The sequence below is a fragment of the Caloenas nicobarica genome, chromosome 1 (assembly GCF_036013445.1).
Source record: "Caloenas nicobarica isolate bCalNic1 chromosome 1, bCalNic1.hap1, whole genome shotgun sequence".
NCBI lineage: Eukaryota > Metazoa > Chordata > Aves > Columbiformes > Columbidae > Caloenas > Caloenas nicobarica.
In genome coordinates this window covers 125,883,951-125,902,290 of record NC_088245.1, presented here as the reverse complement: position 1 = coordinate 125,902,290, position 18,340 = coordinate 125,883,951, and positions in this window count along the sequence as shown.

Below are 18,340 nucleotides of genomic sequence, written 5' to 3'. Positions count from 1 at the left end.
TGAGTGAAAATACACAGGCACTTTCAGTGCATATTCAGAATTAAAATACCGGAGGCATCTTTCTCCAGAAAGTAACAGCTGTAAGTTGTTTTAGATCTTGGAGGGATGAATTGAAATGCGTCCATTAATGTCTAAAGAAAATGTTAACATTTTTTTTTAAATGTTCCGGCTAACTTAACATGTGTTACTTATCTGTTTCTCTTCCATGAACCTCATTCTCCAAGTGCCGAGATCCACATCCCAACCATTGGAACCAGAAACCTTCAACAACTGTTCAGTCACAAGCTCTTCTCTACAATTGTATGCTTCATTTTACCTACAGACATGAAAGGGCTTGGAAAGTGTCAGCCCTCTTGTAGAACTGCAGCAATGCTCAGATGCAAATGTGCTCTCAGCTACCAGAGAGGGTGTTAAAACAACTGAAAGATGGTTGAGTTTTCCTCCACCACTGCTAACTGAAAAAACACTGCTCCTGTTCTTAAAGACTGCAGGTGTAGATGTCAAACAGTTGACATGGTGAAACAGTAAAAGTTACTTCACACTGATCTATGCTAAGGGATACATAGAAAAAACATACATAGTAGACATTAGCTTTTCTCCCCTATTTAAGAGAAATATTCTGCACCATCAGAGCTGTCAGAACTTTCAGGGGCATGGGACAAGCCAGCTGCCAGAGGACCCAAGAAAGTGAGCAAAGTGAGTAAAAGCAACGGGGTCAGCCCCCATGTCACAGAGGTATTTTGTTGAAGAATTTATTGGAGGCTTAAACTTTTTGGAGGGTTGAAGTCAAGCTGGAAAAGCCAGTAGTGGTTGTGTTTTAGAGGCAGGACTTATCAGGACATTGGCTAGTGATTAAGGAGAAGGGCTGGGCCAGTGGTTAATCCTATGGAAAGATCAAGGTGATGTTAAGACCTGGGATAAGTTTATGGAAAACTATTATCCAAAAGTTTGTTATCCCAGGCAATAGTGAGGAAATCCTATAAAACTTGCCTCTTGGGTACTGAGACCATAGTGGCTATGCCAACACTTGTACTGCATGTATATATGCGTTGTACGTACGAAGTACATGCATGATACCAACCTTTATTTCCTTATTCCCAGTCAAATCCCTCACACTGTTATTCATACATAAACCCACATGCAATACTAGGCACAATAGGACATATTTATACAATTTGGAAATCTTTATCTGAAGATACCCAAGAGATCAACTGATAGCTCTCTCTATACACTTCAATGTAACTAAAACAGGACTTGCTTGATTAAAAACAACTAGGTTGTGCAATCGTTTGGCTCCATTGCTTTTGAAACACAGGATGCTGAGCTACATGAGGGGCAGGATGATTTTGAGCTCTAACTTGTCAAATTAAGGAACATCATTTGCTGTTACAAGAGCACCTTCTACTGCCTGTGTAATGGCATTGTGTTAGGAATGCTACATCTTAAAGGACGGGTCTCTCTGAACCTTCAGTCTCATCAGTGCCTTCCTGAGAACTTTTGAAGGATGACCTCATGTATATTGTGGCAAAGGACATTATGTAGATTTCAAACTACTTCTATTTTTAGAAATAAAGATTCTTTGAGCTTCAATTCAAAATCCCATATATTTCCCTGCTTATACTCTGATCCGTACAGATGCTTTTGCCACTTTGTCATAGGTTGTACTTAGGTTGAATTTCTATGTCCCGTTTCAGTTCATCAGGTATGGCTGATAGTACTATTTCCAGTTTTGCTGGAGTGGGCTATCACAAACCACCTAGGAATAAAGCAGTAATTTTAATTGCAATATGTTTCCAAAACTTAGGCATGTGAATTTCACCTTCTCAAGGAACAAGTGTCCTGCCAAACTGTGCACTAAAGGAACTCTAAACATTTAGCAAAATGCTACTTAAACCATCAGATACATTTTGCCATCACAGATATTTATTCACCAGGGAATGCTGCTTTTTTTTTTTTTTTTTTGGTCCTCAATCCTCTTGATTAATCTTCCCAAGCTAATATTGAGTCTCCTCACCTAAATATGTCTTTCAGGGGAAAAAAAAAATCCGTTCATGGGCTGCATGTTAACTATTACATTAAGCAATTCAGTTGCAATATGACACCAGAAAGAAGCTCTGACCTTAATAAACCTCATGGACACTACAAAGGGTGATTCAGCAATTCAGTGCAAAACAATAGGCTACAGAAATTGTTCATTAAATCATTCAGTGGTGACAATCTTTTGTGTCTTGCAAAAGACTTGTGTACCATATTATTTCCAGCCTTTCCATGAGTTAGTTACCTATTTCTCCACTAATACCAGGGAACATTGCTACAAAAACCAGCATACTGTAGGCACTTGTGCTAATGGTTAACACACTCACTGCTCCCTTGATTACTAAATGATTGCCATTAGGTAAAAGAGAGGCTGTATCCTCTTCAAAATCTATTCAAGTTTTCTACTGTACCTCATAACCCACTTCAATTTCATTCTGATGTATTTCCACCTCTGCTCTTGACATTTCCTCTGCAAGATCTCTCACACACACAAAACAATTTTCCCCAATTGCACCTGCGTTTCCCTTGCGATCTGTTCCTTCAGTGTCCCGTCGCCCACACATTGTGACATTTAATGCCCAGGAACTTTAGCGGATGACTTGGTAAATCTACAGAGCCTGAGCTCTTTTCTGCCAGCTGACATTACTGAGCAGCAACCATAGGAAGAAGAAGAGGATGCTGACATTTAGAAGAAGGGCCCATCATCCTGAATCGGTAGAAGAATTCATGGGTCACTTCTTGAAGAGAGACTTCCACTTACAGGAAAAAACACTTTTAAAGACACTGAATTCCAAATGTTTCTTAAAAAAGTCACACTCAATTTCAGATCCCCCTCTCTGCCAGTTTATATGTAGATAATCTACTCTCTTTTTTTAAAGGAGAAATTTAAGGAATCTTGAACAAAAGTCTAAACCAGGACTCTGTTCCAAACAGTTTGTATTTCAGACACGCTATGCAAAAAGCAGCCTACACAAAAACTCAAAGAGCTCAAAACCTAATATGCATGGCCACCTGCAAACAAATAAAGAGATTTTTGTTCTCTTAGAAAACCAGCCTGGGACTGGCACTGCGATACATCTATCTGATTCTGGTTTTATTCTGTCTTCTTTGAAGGCAAGGCTTCCAGGAAATGTTCCATGAGTATTCTCTCTAACGAAGTGCATAAGCACTTAGAGTTTATTTTACTGTTCGATTAGGAAGCAACAGGATAGCTTTGTGTATATACTGCTGTCATCCCTTTGCATGACAGTGTCTCAGCACACCTAAGCACTAAATGAGAAGGCTAATGAAATAATTTTCACAGATGAATATTCAGCAGAAATCTTAGCATCTCATTTTTGCATAATGTTTTCCCTAACAAAAATTCAGCCCAGTTTAGCTTTCTTCCCTTTCCTAAGACTGTCTGGATAATATCAAATGCTTGCAGTTAGGATAATTCTGCTCTTGTGTGAGTGAATTCATTTTGACTTCCATGCTAGACTTGGCACCATTTTGGGTTATATACCACTGGGGACAGGTGAAATTTCAATAATAACTCTTGTGTCCTTGGTTGTGTTTTAAAGATAACATATGGAATCCAAGCAGATGAAGCAAAAGTGTGCTGAGGTAAATTGTACTTTATAGAGACTGAACTTTTTTATTACTGAGCATGTATCTTAAATCCTATCAACAACACTAGTTTTACCACTTTTTACGTCGTGAATCATACAGAATTGTGATTTGTTTTTATAACACTTATTTCCTTTGCCAACTTCTACAGTTATGTTATAAGAGCCCGGATACAACAAGAGTTTTATAGAACATTTGTGGGACAAAAAATTTGAGGAATTACTGCTGTTTGTTTATTTCTTTAAAATGAACTGCAGTATAAAGCTACTTACACTGTGCTTAAAATATTTCCCCATATGCTCTTAATAAGTAGTGCCACTGCACTGGTATGAAATGGATGAGGGTTACCATCTGGGGCCATTTCCCACACAAAGGGAAATAGCTAAATAATTTTGTTATTTAACATGACTGCCATAATTAGCCAAGATGTAGCATAGTCATATAATTAATCCAAATATAGACTTTCTGAGATTTCTAACAGCTTGGCTGGCTGTTCATAAAAATAGTTTCATTCCCCCCTCCCACAAGCAGTTTAGCAATATGGGCTCACGGCTGCTCCGCTCGGTCTATTTTTGCCCCCGTGTGTTTGTGCATTGTGTGATGACAACTGTAGCATGTTTGTACTGCAAACTGTGCTTTGAATGAGAGCTTAAATCTGTTCAGGTTTTCTAATGTGAAAGGAATGTTGGCACAGCTAGAGAGAAAAGAAACCCTTTCAAAAATCTTCCTGCATGAAGAAAGAAACTTTTTCTCCGCAGTAAATGTGATGTGAATAGAACAGAAGGACTAATTGTTTTCCTCTTGTTCTGGCTCTTACATTGTGAACCGGGTGTGACCATATTTAACTGCAGCATCTATTCAAATTGGTAGCAAATAATTAAGCACTAAATAATAGTTTTATTCGGGAAGGAACTTTTGTGCAGCCCTTGCTGTAGATTTCAACACGTACTCCTCGAGTGGAACATTTATTCAGTCATTATGCCTCAAAAGACATAATATCTTTAGAAATACACACACACTCTGAGCAGAGAACTCAAAGGTAGGTACCCTACGTGACAGACGTGATAACAATCTTTCACGGCAGGTCACTGCAAGGAGAAATCTTTTTTCTTTCTGTCTTTGGTGGAAACAACAAGAAATCACAAGCTTAAACTGAAATGAAAGCTATTTAGGATAGGCATTTTGAAAAGTCCTCTCTGAAACTAAGGAAAATGTAGAAGTGTAATAGATTGCCTAGGAAACTATGGAGCCTGCATCATGGATATCTCTAAGGACACACCATGAAGGTATCTGTCAGGAATGACCAAAATGCTGTTGATCCCACCTTGGACAGGGGGATGGAATGCCTAATCCCCTCATGTGGATGTAAGTAGGCGCAATGGCAGACTTAAGCATCTTTCCTACTTCCTCACCCAAAAAGGGTCAGAGAAGACCCCTGTACAGACCCTAACTCTACAGGCCTCTCCAAGACTCATCTGTGTCAAGTGCTCCGCATAGGTTTGAATCTGCTCAGCAGCATGTGCAGCCCTTCCACACTATCGCTTCTCCCTTCCATGGCTCCCATGCACCCGAATTTGCAGACAGTCATCCAGAAAGAGCCCAAAGCTGGCCTCCTCTGTGCCACAGTGGCGACAGACCTGCACCCCAACCATCAGGAGGGGAAGGCTGAGTTACCTATTCTAGAGGAATGCCATTCAGGCCTTTGTCAGGTAGTTTTGGGCAAGAGGAGCTGATCAGAAAATAAAACACTTCCTTGAATCCCTTGTATGAGCTGGAAGACAAGGTGGTGTGTTAGTAATATCCCTACATATCTGCCCTGTTCTTATGTTCTTGTTGAGGCGTCCGCTCTTGTCCACAGCCAGAAATAGGGATTTGATCCAGGGAGCTGACACTGCCTTCGAGCAAGGCCAGGGCCGTAATTGCCTGTTTGTCTAAACAGCGCTTCATTTCTGGAAGTCTTTTCAAGGTAGCTGCTACTAATCAATAACCAAATATTTGAGGATGTTGTCTTCAGGTACGGGATATTGAGATGGAGCTGGAAAAGGGTTGAAAGGGTGACAAGCCATGTATAATTTTCTACTCTTAGTTAAATCATTAGTGTTTATTACCTGTGTTGCTGATATTTCTAAAAAATCACTCAAATTCCAACATCAGTGTTTCATTAGAAAAAATGTTTGAAAAAATGATTTTTAGTTAAACATTACGTCAGTGAAATGTCATAAGGTCAAAAGAGACACGGAGAAAAAACCAAAACATTTCTGTTCATGTCATGGACTGCCCAAAACAATGAAGTTCTGTTATTCCACATTTTCTTATTAAGTTCTTTCAGTCTCCCTAAAAATAAGTAAAAATCTGCATCTTAGTTGGTAATCCAAGACGTACATCAAGCTGCTTGGTACACTAAGATGCTGTTGCTGGCTATTTGAGATGGAGAGTGCCTATTCCTTCCTCCATTATTCATCCACTCACTCTTCCCAGCAGCCAGACTGGCTGACCCCCTGAAATCTTCAGCCTCTAGTCCCTTGTTATGGCAACCAGCTGCCACCTCCAGCATCCACCACTGTCCCCAGAAAACAAGTCCTTAGCTGAATTCAGCTGTTTTTCTGAACATCTTGCTGCCGACTGAAGATTTCTGTCTTTAGCTCATCAGGCTTCATGAGATAAACTCCCTATTGGTTCCTGACCTTCTCCTTCTTCCTCTCCATTATAAGATACTACATTTGCAATAAACTTTTTCTTGTTTTATCTCAGTAAAATCCTCTTAAACCTACAGAAAAGTCCAATTTTCTGTACTTTTGTCATATGAAAATGTAATAGAGACGCTTTCAATAAAATGTCAACTTCTTAAAAAGTTTAGTGAATTTTTGGTTGCAGCTTATGTTACACGTGAACAGTTCAAGGGGAAGGTTTATAAAGTTATATATAGTGTATGAAGAAAGATGACTCTTCTCATTAAAAAGTGCTTTTGCCATGACAACAGTCCTTAAAAAGTAACTTCATTATGATGCTTTGCTTCTCTTGGGAAAACCACTCCTTCGCTTGCCCTGTCCACATCTGCACAAAGCTAGAAATTACACTGAAAATAAACCATTTAGTAGCTGTTTTATTTCTGTTCCTGGAGGGTTTTTTTGCGTCTCAGACTGGCAGACCTGGGAATGCTGGGAAGACTATGAGATCAATTGTTTACAGGAAAAAGAAAATGTCTTACATCTTTCACCGGTTATCTTTCTAGTTGGTTAAAATACAGTAATTCCACAGCTCGTGCAATTTTCCTTAGCCAGAACAATGCTGATAGGAAATGCAGGGCCTAGGTTGGAAGAAAACTGAAATGAGAAAGTCACAAAGGATGGAAGATGATGGAAGATGCTGTGCAATTTTAAATTAAATAAGACCTTGTCTCCTTAGCAACACCATCTACAAACGTGCCAGTAATGACTAAGGATTAAGAACACAACAGGAGTTTTTGGGGTTGGGATTTTTTTTCGCTATTCTAATTTGTGTCCCAGTGTCTCTGAGTGAAGAGTAGCCACCTTCAGAAGACCTGCAGGAAGCCTGTCACTGTCCCAGGTGGAACAGGGGCTCCACAGTGAGGCAAACCATGCCAGGCCTGGCCTCTGACCGCTGCCAGCATGACACACAGCCAGGCTGACGTTATTTAGCCTGCTGATGGCTGGGGAATTAAGTTTTTTCCTACTCCCCCGACAGATGAAATGCTACAGCAGTAGCTTTTCCTTGTTTAAAGTTCATGCAGGTGGCTGTTCAGGTTCACGCTTCCATATTGTAAAACAGAAAGTTCAAAAGAGTTGGAGATTTCAAAATATATTTCAAATAACTAAGGAATAGTTCTGCGACCTCCAGAACTATTGAATTGTCTTTCCAATTGGTCTGTGCCTTGTGGGTGACTGAGTTTGAAATCTATGAGCTTTGTTCTTTTGAGTATTGCAATGAGATTCATTATTTCCTGGTTTGGGGGCATTTATGTGGCCTTTCTTGTGGATACTCTAGCATCAGGCTGCCCAGGGATGTTGGTTGAGCCACCATCCCTGGAGGTGTTAAAAAGACGCATAGATGAGGTTCTTAGGGATGTGGTTTAGAGGTGGACTTGGCAGTGCTAGGTTAATGGTTGGACTCGATGATCTTAAAGGTCTTTTCCAAACAAAATGGTTGTATGATTCTGTGTTCTCTACACCTTGTTTAGGTTACATAGCTTCTGTTCTACAGGAGGATGGTCCGCACTATAATAATTATCCTTCTCTGTCTCTAAAGCCATTAATTTGCAAAGAAAACTGTTTTGCTTAAATAAATTCTAGAAACATTAACCTGCATGGCTAAAGTATTCTAGGATGTCTTTCTACTCAAACTCCTGGTTTCTTTTTTGTTCATTTTTGGAGGGAAAAGGAAGTTCAATTAGATTCAAATTTAACAGGAAGACCTTTGACACCATGAAGTATTTATGTCTGATTTCAGTAATCAGTTTTGTGTTGTTTCTCTGTTGTGGGTTTTTTTTTTTTTCCAGAACTGACACTTCAAAAAGCTGTTGAAAGCAGCATCATCTTCCCTAATTTTTTACCTATTTGTTTCTATATCTGGAAGTCTGATGAAGTTCTTTGTGCTAGGAAAGGCAACTCTGGTTGATAGACTGCCATCAGGTGTATAAAGGTCACATACCTAGTGCAGACAGAGAAGGAAAAATGGTCTTCAGGAATGAACATTAATTTTAGCATTAACTAGCAAAATCTCATATAACTCCATACATGGCTATTTGTAAGGTCTTAGGCAAATCACATCTTCTCTCTGCCTCGTAATCTTCATCTATAAACTGTAGTTCAGTGCAAGAGTTAACTATGTGACAGGTGGGTAGGGAAAAATAATTGATGAGCAAAAACCTCCCGACTCTTACCTTCATAAAAGCAGTGTTCTGATTTGCACCATTTCTAGTGAAAGGAAAATGAATGGTATTTTGAAGAATTACATCAAGGCAAAATATTGTATTTGGCATTTAAGTTTAAAGCTGATAGCTGGTTAAAAATGCCTCAACCAGATAGCCAATGCCAAATGCTAGATTTTTCATATGTTGTAATATTCTTCAATAATTGCCCCAAGACTCACACAAAGAAAACAGCACACAACGAAGGCTGTTACTGATACTTTCATCAAAGTCATACGATTTGCCTGATTTTTTAAAGTTTCAAAGCTATTTTTGCTTTGTTTTCTGTTGCAGGCGTTGTTGAAGTACCACTTACATATTCACCACAGATCCTGAGGTTTGTACATGGGCTATGTAAGTAATAACAATTAAGGTGCAGTAAATATCCTGAGGATTAATGACCAGCTGGGAGGAGATGAAGGTCAGCAGCACAGCCAAGGATCGTTAACCCAGCCTGGTCATTAATCTCAAGAATTTGTCTGGTGCCAAGGTCAGCATTGTTATTTTAAGCTGGAAATTAGAAAAACATGGCCATATTAATTTTTATTTGATAGGCTTAACTGTAACATCTAATATATTTTAGAAAAAAGCAATTTTGTTTGGGAGAATCACATTAGCTCATCAGACCACCAGCCCACCTTTCAGTGTTTGATTAGTTTTGCTTTCTTTAACATATAACCCGGACTATGACAGGCATAAAAGATTAATAACATTTTTCTTCCATGTGCAATTGCTGTGGACCTATTAAATAGTGGCCTTGTTTATGTATCTATTTACAGGTTTTGATTTCCATTCCAAATTTTATCTCCTAGGGCTTACCGACATCTCCCATACGTTTGACTGAACATCTGTTCAAGTTATTAGAGTTTTGAAAGTGATGTTTCAAAATATTGTTTTTGTTAAGTGAGGGTATTACAGATAACTAGAGCGTATCTACAATTTGGGGAGCATTTACTCCCTTTAGAAAGCAGTACTCTCTTTAGAAGAAAAATAAAATGGCAATTTGGATATTCGCATTTGCACTTGTGGTCATCTAGTATTTAAATCAATACCGTCAAATAATCCTTTCTGTAGCTATTCATCCTATTTCCATGGAAATACACATATGCCGGGCTTAAAAGACTTTAGATTCTTCCTGATTAAGAAGGATCCAGCCCTCAGCTCAGCAGCATGGTTCATGGGGGCACACACCCCCCGCTTCCACCCCTTTCCTGAAAGAAGACCCCAAAAACATCGGTGCTGCCAGCCCTTGCGTCTAGGCACCAAATGTGCCCCAGAAGACCAAATGTCCCCCACCTCTTCTGGCACATTCCAATTTGCCACTGGTACAGGTGACAGTTGAAAACTCGTGCAGACTCGGCAAAAGGAAAAGAAATTGGAACTTATCTTCTACAATACAAGAAATATTTAGATCTAAAGCAAATAACATTTTCTTTGTTTCAAGGTGGAGCTTGTCTTTTGGTTTATAATGTTTCTTCTTTCTAGGAGATTTGCCCCTGCGAGTTCCTCCTCAACTTCTCAGCCTTTGCAGCTTTAAATCTCCACTTTTTCCTTTCCCTCTTTGCTCCCAGCTGGGGATTTGCTGTTCAAAGGGACCAAATGGATCTTTGAGTTCAGTCCTCCAACTTTGCACGCAACTGTGCAATGGACGCAGATCTACAGAGTTTTGACTACGTTTGACCCAACTCACTGCAGATCACAAAATATTTTCCAACATTTCTGACAAACTTTAGTTCTACACTAAGAGACCAAAAGGAGAGTGTAATGTGCTACACAAAGAGAGCAGGAGTGACAAGGATCCATTGCAGTAATTTTACTTGCTCAGCTGTACCTGTATCCAGCTGAGGTCAATCTGCAATGCTTTGAGTGTGGCTCACCAACCAGGCACCTTGAAGATTTTAATACAATTCTAAATCACCTCATTTATTCTTACTGACACATATTACTTCTCTACTTGTAACATATTTTTAGTATTTCCTTTAAAATATATTAACAGGTGTGCATGTGAAAAATGGACAGCTTAAGGAGGTTGTTGTTGCTGGACAAAGACTCAATTTGAGTGTAGTCCAATGAAAATGTTACATTATGTAGCCGTACAAGCCAAAAAAAAAAAAAAGTTCCCCAAATCTCAAATTCTGATTGCAAGTCAGCCTAACTCAGCCAGAAATAAGATAATCTTCAGTCTCCTTCTCAAAATATATTTAGTTTCTTCTTTCAGTCATGCTTTTTTGTATCTTCTCCTTCTACTTTCTTTAAAAACACTAGGAAACATATTTAAAGGAAAATCTTGATGTAAGGTTATTTGAAAACCTGCATAACCCATGAAATATAGGATTGCTTCATTACTTATTAAGTGCCAGCAAATGTTCATTGCTATGGAAAGCCATAGCAAATGTGGACTCCCATCCATAGTACTTAGCATTAAGGTAGACTATTTTGGTGGTAGTCTTACCTTGGCTGTCTTGAACTGTGATGAAGTCCTTCATTATGGGCCTAATTTTACTATTCTTTTTTTAGACTGAACCATGTATGATTTCAGAAATGATTCTTCTAAAACAGCCTTATGTGAATACCTGTGACCAGAACTTTTACAACGTATACTTATCAAACATCTGCAATATCTACAGCTATAGACAACATATATTTTGCATAGCATTAGTGTCTTTTTCCTAAGTCTGTCAAGATGCTTTATTTACATAACCATCAAGAAAATCCTCCGAGGTGCCTGATGATATATTCTATCCAGTACCCACTAAGCTTGCTATAATACATCAACGTCCAGTGTTTTGGTAGATAGCTGCCTAACCCCCCCACTTTTGAAGCATGACTGCAATGGGGTATCAAATGTCATTATGAAAGACATTTCAAGGTTGTTTTGAAATGAAAATCCTTTTTAATATCTCTTTATTAGATTTTCATACTAAAATACACACAGCGAAAACTGCCACCCAAAATATAACTACATACAGAGTTTATTTAGTTTCTTAATAGTCACGCTATCCTTTACTGACTATATGAACACATTGAAATTGTCCAGGAAATAGAATAGATAAGATCAAGCTGGCAAAATGTTCATAACATATCCAAACAAAAAAGAGAAAGAGAGACATAACATTTACAAATGCAAGAACCACAGCCTGCCAAATTGAGTATCAGTGTCAGTGTAATCGGTATTGGCAGTGTCAGCCAGAACAGGGTACACAAAATCTTCCCCAGGATGGGTGGGTGTTTTCCCTGACATATTTACAAGCAGGTTGTATAATAAAGGACTCCCAAGCAAGTTTTCAGATGACAACCGGTTTTGGGACACCCCAATAGAAGAAGGAAATCAAATTACTAGACTCTGTCCAGAGAAGGGTGACCAAGATGGTGAAGGGTCTCGAGGGCAAAACTTAGGAGGAGCATCTGAGGTCATGTAGCTTGTTCGGCTTGGAGGAGGCTGAGGGGGGACCTCATCACAGTCTACAGCTTCCTCAAGGTGGGCAGTGGAGGGGGAGGTGCTGATCTCCTCTCTCTGATGACCAGTAATAGGACACAAGGAAATGGTATGAAGCTGCATGAGGAGAAGGTCAGATTGGACATTAGGAAAATTTTCTTCTCTGGGAGGGTGGTCGCTCACTAGAACAGGCTCCCCACAGCACCAAGCCTGTCAAAGTTCAGGGAGCACCCGGAGGATGCTCTTAGCCATATGATTTAGTTTTTACGTAGTCCTGCAAGCAGCAGGGAGTTGGACTCAATGATCTTTATGGGTCCCTTCCAACTTGAGATATTCTACAATTCTGTGATTCTGTGACCTGGCAGAAGGACAAGAACCAACGGGCACAAGTTGAAACAAGAGAGGTTCAGGCTGAATATAAAGAAAACGATTCTTGCCCTGCGGACAGTCAAGCAGTGGAACCAGGGAGGTGGTGCAGGCTCCATCTTTGAAAGGTTCCAAGACCTGCCTGGAGAAAGCCCCAAGGATCGCAGAGCTGGCCCTGCTTTGGGCAGGGGGTTGGACCAGGGACCTCCTTAAGCCCCTTCCTGTGTGCGTGACTCCTTGATCCTATAGTTAGAGGCCTTTTAATAGAAATAATAAGACAGAAAAAAAATCAGCTCAAACCTCTTCACAATGTTTCGTTGTTCTTAGGGAACAGTCCTTAAAGATGACTCTATTCCAACTGAATCACTTTGCTTAGTGAGTTTCTCCTGGTACTCCTGGTGTAACCTGCTTCAGCAAGTCAACAGAAAATGACATTTTTTTTACTAATGACTCTCAGTAATCACTCTTAATGTAGCGTAACCCCATCAGAATTAAACCTAAGTGCATAATGTTTGAAAAACTTTACCATTTAAGAAATCCTACTCCAAATTCCCATTTGTGAACAGCTGCTTTTTATCTGAAGCAAAAGAGTTAGTGAATTTATTGCCTGTTCCTTAAATAAATGGTTTCAAATTGTTGGCTTCATTTACATGTTTTGAAAATTAGTTCTATTACTTAATTATATACTATGAAAAGATATATTTCTTGCCTTTAAGTTTTATGGGTTCCTGAGAACTCACTTAAAGTTTCAATTTATTCAGTTCATACAATGTAGTTTTCAGCATTTACTGCTTTAAAAGCTTCAATCACATTTTATTCTTCTCTTCCCTTCTGTAGCATCTAATCTATTCTCCAGAAAGTCAGTTTTTCCCTGGCTTCAACAGCTTTCCCTCATCCATTTATGAGCTTCTTTAAGAAACTGATACACAATAAATATGATTATATAGGTATATAAACATATATATACATCATCTTGTAACACAGATTACGTATATGCAATACCATTTTGATATTGCATTATATATATATGTATGCTTATTACAATATTTCTATTTTTATTTCCTCTCCTATTCTGACCTAAGCTATAACTATGCTATTGTTGCATTTGTTAAACAGATGTTCACTGATTTCCCATTACAGTAATCAATTTTCTGAAGAGAGACAACAAATTTACTCTGAAATTTATATGGGAAATTATAATTGTTCTGTCCAGTTTGTCTATCTTTTCTTTTAATGAACACTAGTGTAGCTATGACTCTGCTGAAGTCAATAAAGTTAAAATCATTTAAAAATAGGTAAAGACTTAATCTGTTGTATTGATACCTACTCGGTTGCCTGTGATAAGACAAGATTGGTATTATAGTTTTCTCTAACAGACTAATTCAGATACTGACTGACTGCAGTGTTGCTGCTTCTCTATAAAGTCCTGTACAATGATGTCAGAACTATTTCAGATAATTTGAGCAATTTGTCAACCTGTTTTTTATCCTGGAAATGGAGCACATTTTCTTTGATTTCTTTGTTAAAACTTCTCTAAACCAAAAAGGAAGGTGTTCTCTCTGGCTGGCTCATAGACTTCAATGTTCTATCAAATGAAGAGAGAAAGATCTAGCAACCAAAGAGCTTTCTTAGGGAGATGCAGGAAAAAACTGGCCCTCTTAGGATAACTTCTGAATTTATTCAGTCACTTCTGCTTAGCTGTTCAGTAAGTTCTGTTTCACTCCAGTGCCAGTGGCCTGACACATATAGAAATTGTGCATTATTCATGTAATGAAAATGTCAGTTCAGCCTGAGTTCTGAAACAGGAGAGTTTTTGTCCTTTTTAGAATGTGTTTGCTGAACATGTGTCCTAGATTTTTTTTTCTATTGTATGCAGCCTTGAGAGAGATGTCCTTCTAGCCAGTATGTTTTTCTCCTGTGTCACATTGCTCCCTGCAGATACATACATTTCATTAATAATGTAATTAATGTAATTAAAAAACAACAGAAGTCTCTGTATTACGTATGCATACATTCAAACCAGCTGTTTCTTTAGTAAATTCCTTGATGTGATCCTACTGAGCCTGACTATGCTACAATTTTGTTATTTTTAAGTGATTCCAAATCAACCTCTTACACCTCCCTGTAGGTGAAGGTTCCAGCTGAAGCGTGCAAGGAATACAGCTACATTTTAGACTCAACTAGTTGCTGACAGACTAATATGGGGATCAAAGTAATCTACATTATTTTTAACCTTTTTAAAAAGGATTCCTGATCCTTTATAACTGTCAGGAAGGAATATTGCACATCATTTTCCTATTTTCTCTCTTTCTCTGTGAATTCTTCATTGAAAGTCTTTGGAGGCAAAATAAGACTGCACACTCAAAAGTAGCAGTCATGATAGAGACTTCAGTATTTGGGCAGTCAGGAAGCAAGGGAATCTCTTATCTTACTAGTTTGTGATAAACCAATGCAATAAAATATTTTTTGTCTTATTTACCTCTAAAAACTAACAGTTTAAAATGGCAAAAAAGCAGAAATGCCCTGAAAACAGGTGGAGCCAATCTGCCCTCAGGCACATCGTTGTAGGTGCTTGAGTAAATCGGACATCATTCCTACCCGCTGAAGGAGGCAATGTTGGTAACCCAGTTACAAAAGAAAGCTCTGCTACAACTCTGCTGCTCAAGGTGTTGCAAAATGTAAACCAAAGGGCTTGATGATTTGTGGCTTAAAAATCTCAATTCAATTTCTTTGCATGAGCAATAGGTTTTTTCTATATTTCTGGCCTACATCCAGTTAAAACAACTATATGACTACTTACCTAAACATTCTTTTTCTGCTTAGTTGATTATGGTATTATTCATTTTCTCTCCTGAAGTGCTGAAATACTTTTGTATGCTATTAAAAAGTTCCTTGCCTTCTCCCTGAGGTAGCTACATTTCAGTGATGAGTGATGTAATTCCTTCAATAGAATAGTTGGTAATTGGTTTGTAAAGTTTAGCATGCACTCTGGGATCTTTTCAGGAAGGGCTATAAACAACTATCCATCATTCTTACTCTCTAATATGTCATTCCTGGATTTTTCCTTAGCAGGTCTAAAAATTCCACAGCTGTGATTAAACATTACCATGCCACAGTGTATTGAAGCAATGTTGTGATGTAAGGGCAAGAATTTTCATCAGTCAGTAGGGAAGTAAGGAAGTGAAAAAAGATTGAAGCTATTGACCTTAGAAATAACAAAAGAAAGAGCAGCATGTAAAAAACAGCCTTGACTCATGTGACAGTACCTATGGAGAACAGAGAGTAGAAAGGTTTTCTTAGAGTATAAATTCCAAGGTTTGGCTTTTGGTATGGTTAGGGAACTCAATCATATTATTAGAAAGGGAAATGTTATTGGGAAATGTGACATATGGAAAAAGAAGTCAATTGTCCAAAGACTAGAAATGAGTAAGGTCCAAGTGTTCGTCACATCAATAGTAGCTGATCATAGTTTTTCACTTATAGTCAGGGAAGCAGTAAAAAGATACTACTTTTGACTTTGCTAAGTAATGAGTATGGTGCTTCAAAGATGTCAAGGAAAATAACCTTACACGATTGACCGTAGAATAATGCAATATAATTAAACAAAGGATAAACAAAAGTAGATCTCTAACTAAAACTCACTATTCTAAAATGACAAGCTTTAACATTAAGAGAATAAATGAATGAAATAAATCAAACTATGGAAGGGATTTCAGGATGTGAATGTGAAAGAGGACTTAATTATTTTAGGTCAAAAGGGGATGAAAATATTTGATTGTGTTTAAAAGTGGCAGCATGGAAATGAATGTGTGTGGGAACAGGGTTCAAACCTAATTGGTTAAATAACCATCTCAAGCGAGATATTATGAATATGCAGAGTGTCAAAAAGTAATAGAAAAAAAGCCTGATCAGTAAAAAAGCTATGTCTTAGAAGGTAGAAAATACAATGTAAAACAAGAATTGGTAAAATCAAACATAGAGCAAAAAGGTTTGCACACATGTTCAAAGAGACAAGAAGGAAAGCAGCAGGACCTCTGTACCATTAAGCTGGGATAATGATTAAAAACAACAGACGGATGATGATTTTGGCTGTGATGGCAAAGGCAGTACATCTTGTTACATTACTGCAGCATCTGTCTCCATTTTCAAACAAGAAAAATGAAGCACAGCAAATCTACTTAGACTCCCATGCAGCTTTTGATGTGATGTTACATGGAAAAGTATGAACTAAGCTGGAGATAATGGAATTGGCAGAGGGAATAGGAGGTGAACAAGAAACTGAATAAAGGTTAGATAGTCATGCATCAATGCTGAAACACAATAGTATCAGGTTCAAAGCCACTAATGGTGACTTCCTGAAACATCAGTCTTGGGGCTGATTTTATTTAGTGTTTTTATCAATATCCTTGTCATCACTCTGATGACAGCATGAAGTCAGGAGACATGATGCAGGGGGAACAAAATGATCAGAACATGAGTAACAGGCATGCAAAGGGGACTAGTAAAAACAATAAAACACTACAGAATTCTCACTTTATAGTCAGTTATTTGGAAACCATTGAGGAAAAACTGAGGAAAAACAACCGATTACAAAATGGTAAGAAACCATTTCTACAAGGAAAATTCCAGGGGAGATAATGAAGCCAGTAAATACTGCAAAGCATCAGTAAGGCGTTACCTGGAGTATTTCGTACAAGTCACATTCAGGGTGATGTCAGACTTGAATCCATATTCAGAAAGTCTAAAAGAGTGGTAAGAGAAATGAAAATAATGTCTTATGACAGGAAACTTTTAAGAGCACATCTTATTTAGTCGAACACAACAAAGGCTGATGAAAACCTTTCTTTGTCTACAAATCCATCACGCAAAAACTACAAAAATAACTGCTTAAGCTTACATATTTGCCAGACGAATTAGTATAAAACCTATCACCACTGCATTTAGGTTGGGAATTTCAAGGTTTCTAATCATTAGAGCAGTGAAGTGTTATAATCGCTTTTCATTAGAAATATTGATGACAAGAAACGTAGCTACTTTTAGGAAGATACTTCCTCAGTTTAAGAAAGAGATTATATGATGTTGTTGCCTGCTGGACTACACAGCTAAAGAGATTTCTTCCAGATCTCTCTTAGCAGTTCTGTCTTTGCAGTGATCCCAATGGTTCGACTTCCTCAAATGCACAGAAAACAGGGGTATTCACGCGTGCAGCACAGGCCTTTGTCTCTTCTGGGGTGCGGAGGGCCGGATGCTGTCATGACATGTTTGAGAAGTTTACAATGGAGACCTCTGAGGGCTGAGAGGCAACCAGGAAGTTACGGGTTAAGCGTCGCTGTATGAGAGGAATGGTACTGAATTCCAAATGGGATAGAGCCATACAGCTTAGTCAGTGTAAACAAATGGTTATGATTCCTGTCAAGAACAATTTTTCATCTCCATAAAGCCTAGTCTAATAACATGGCACAGGCACCACTGAAAACGGGAATATTGGCTTTCCAACAATTTCCCAAAATTGAAACAGAATCTGTTTTGGCAAAAACAGTACAGTTGTCTACCAAGAAAAACACTTTAGGTAGTTATATAAGCAATAAAAATAAATGTTTTATAAAATTCACTTAGAAGGACTTATAAGTATTAAAAAACCCAATAATAATTAAGCAGATTTCATGAAGTATGAAACTGCCAAAAACAACAACCAATACAGCTGAAGATGGTGAAGTCATTTCTTCTACTGCACTCCAAAGCCCGACCACCTGTAGAGATTAGAAAAATATAACCAAAGAATTAATTCTCCTAATATGGACACAGTGCAAAATTCTGCCTCTTAACATGACTTCATTTTGCCAAAGTAATGGAATTTTATGCAAGCTTAATATGTTTTACAAGTACTTGTTCCTCTGGCGCAGCAGCAAATCATTGGGAAGGCAGATAAAATGAAGGAGTATCTACTGAGATTCCATTATGCATTT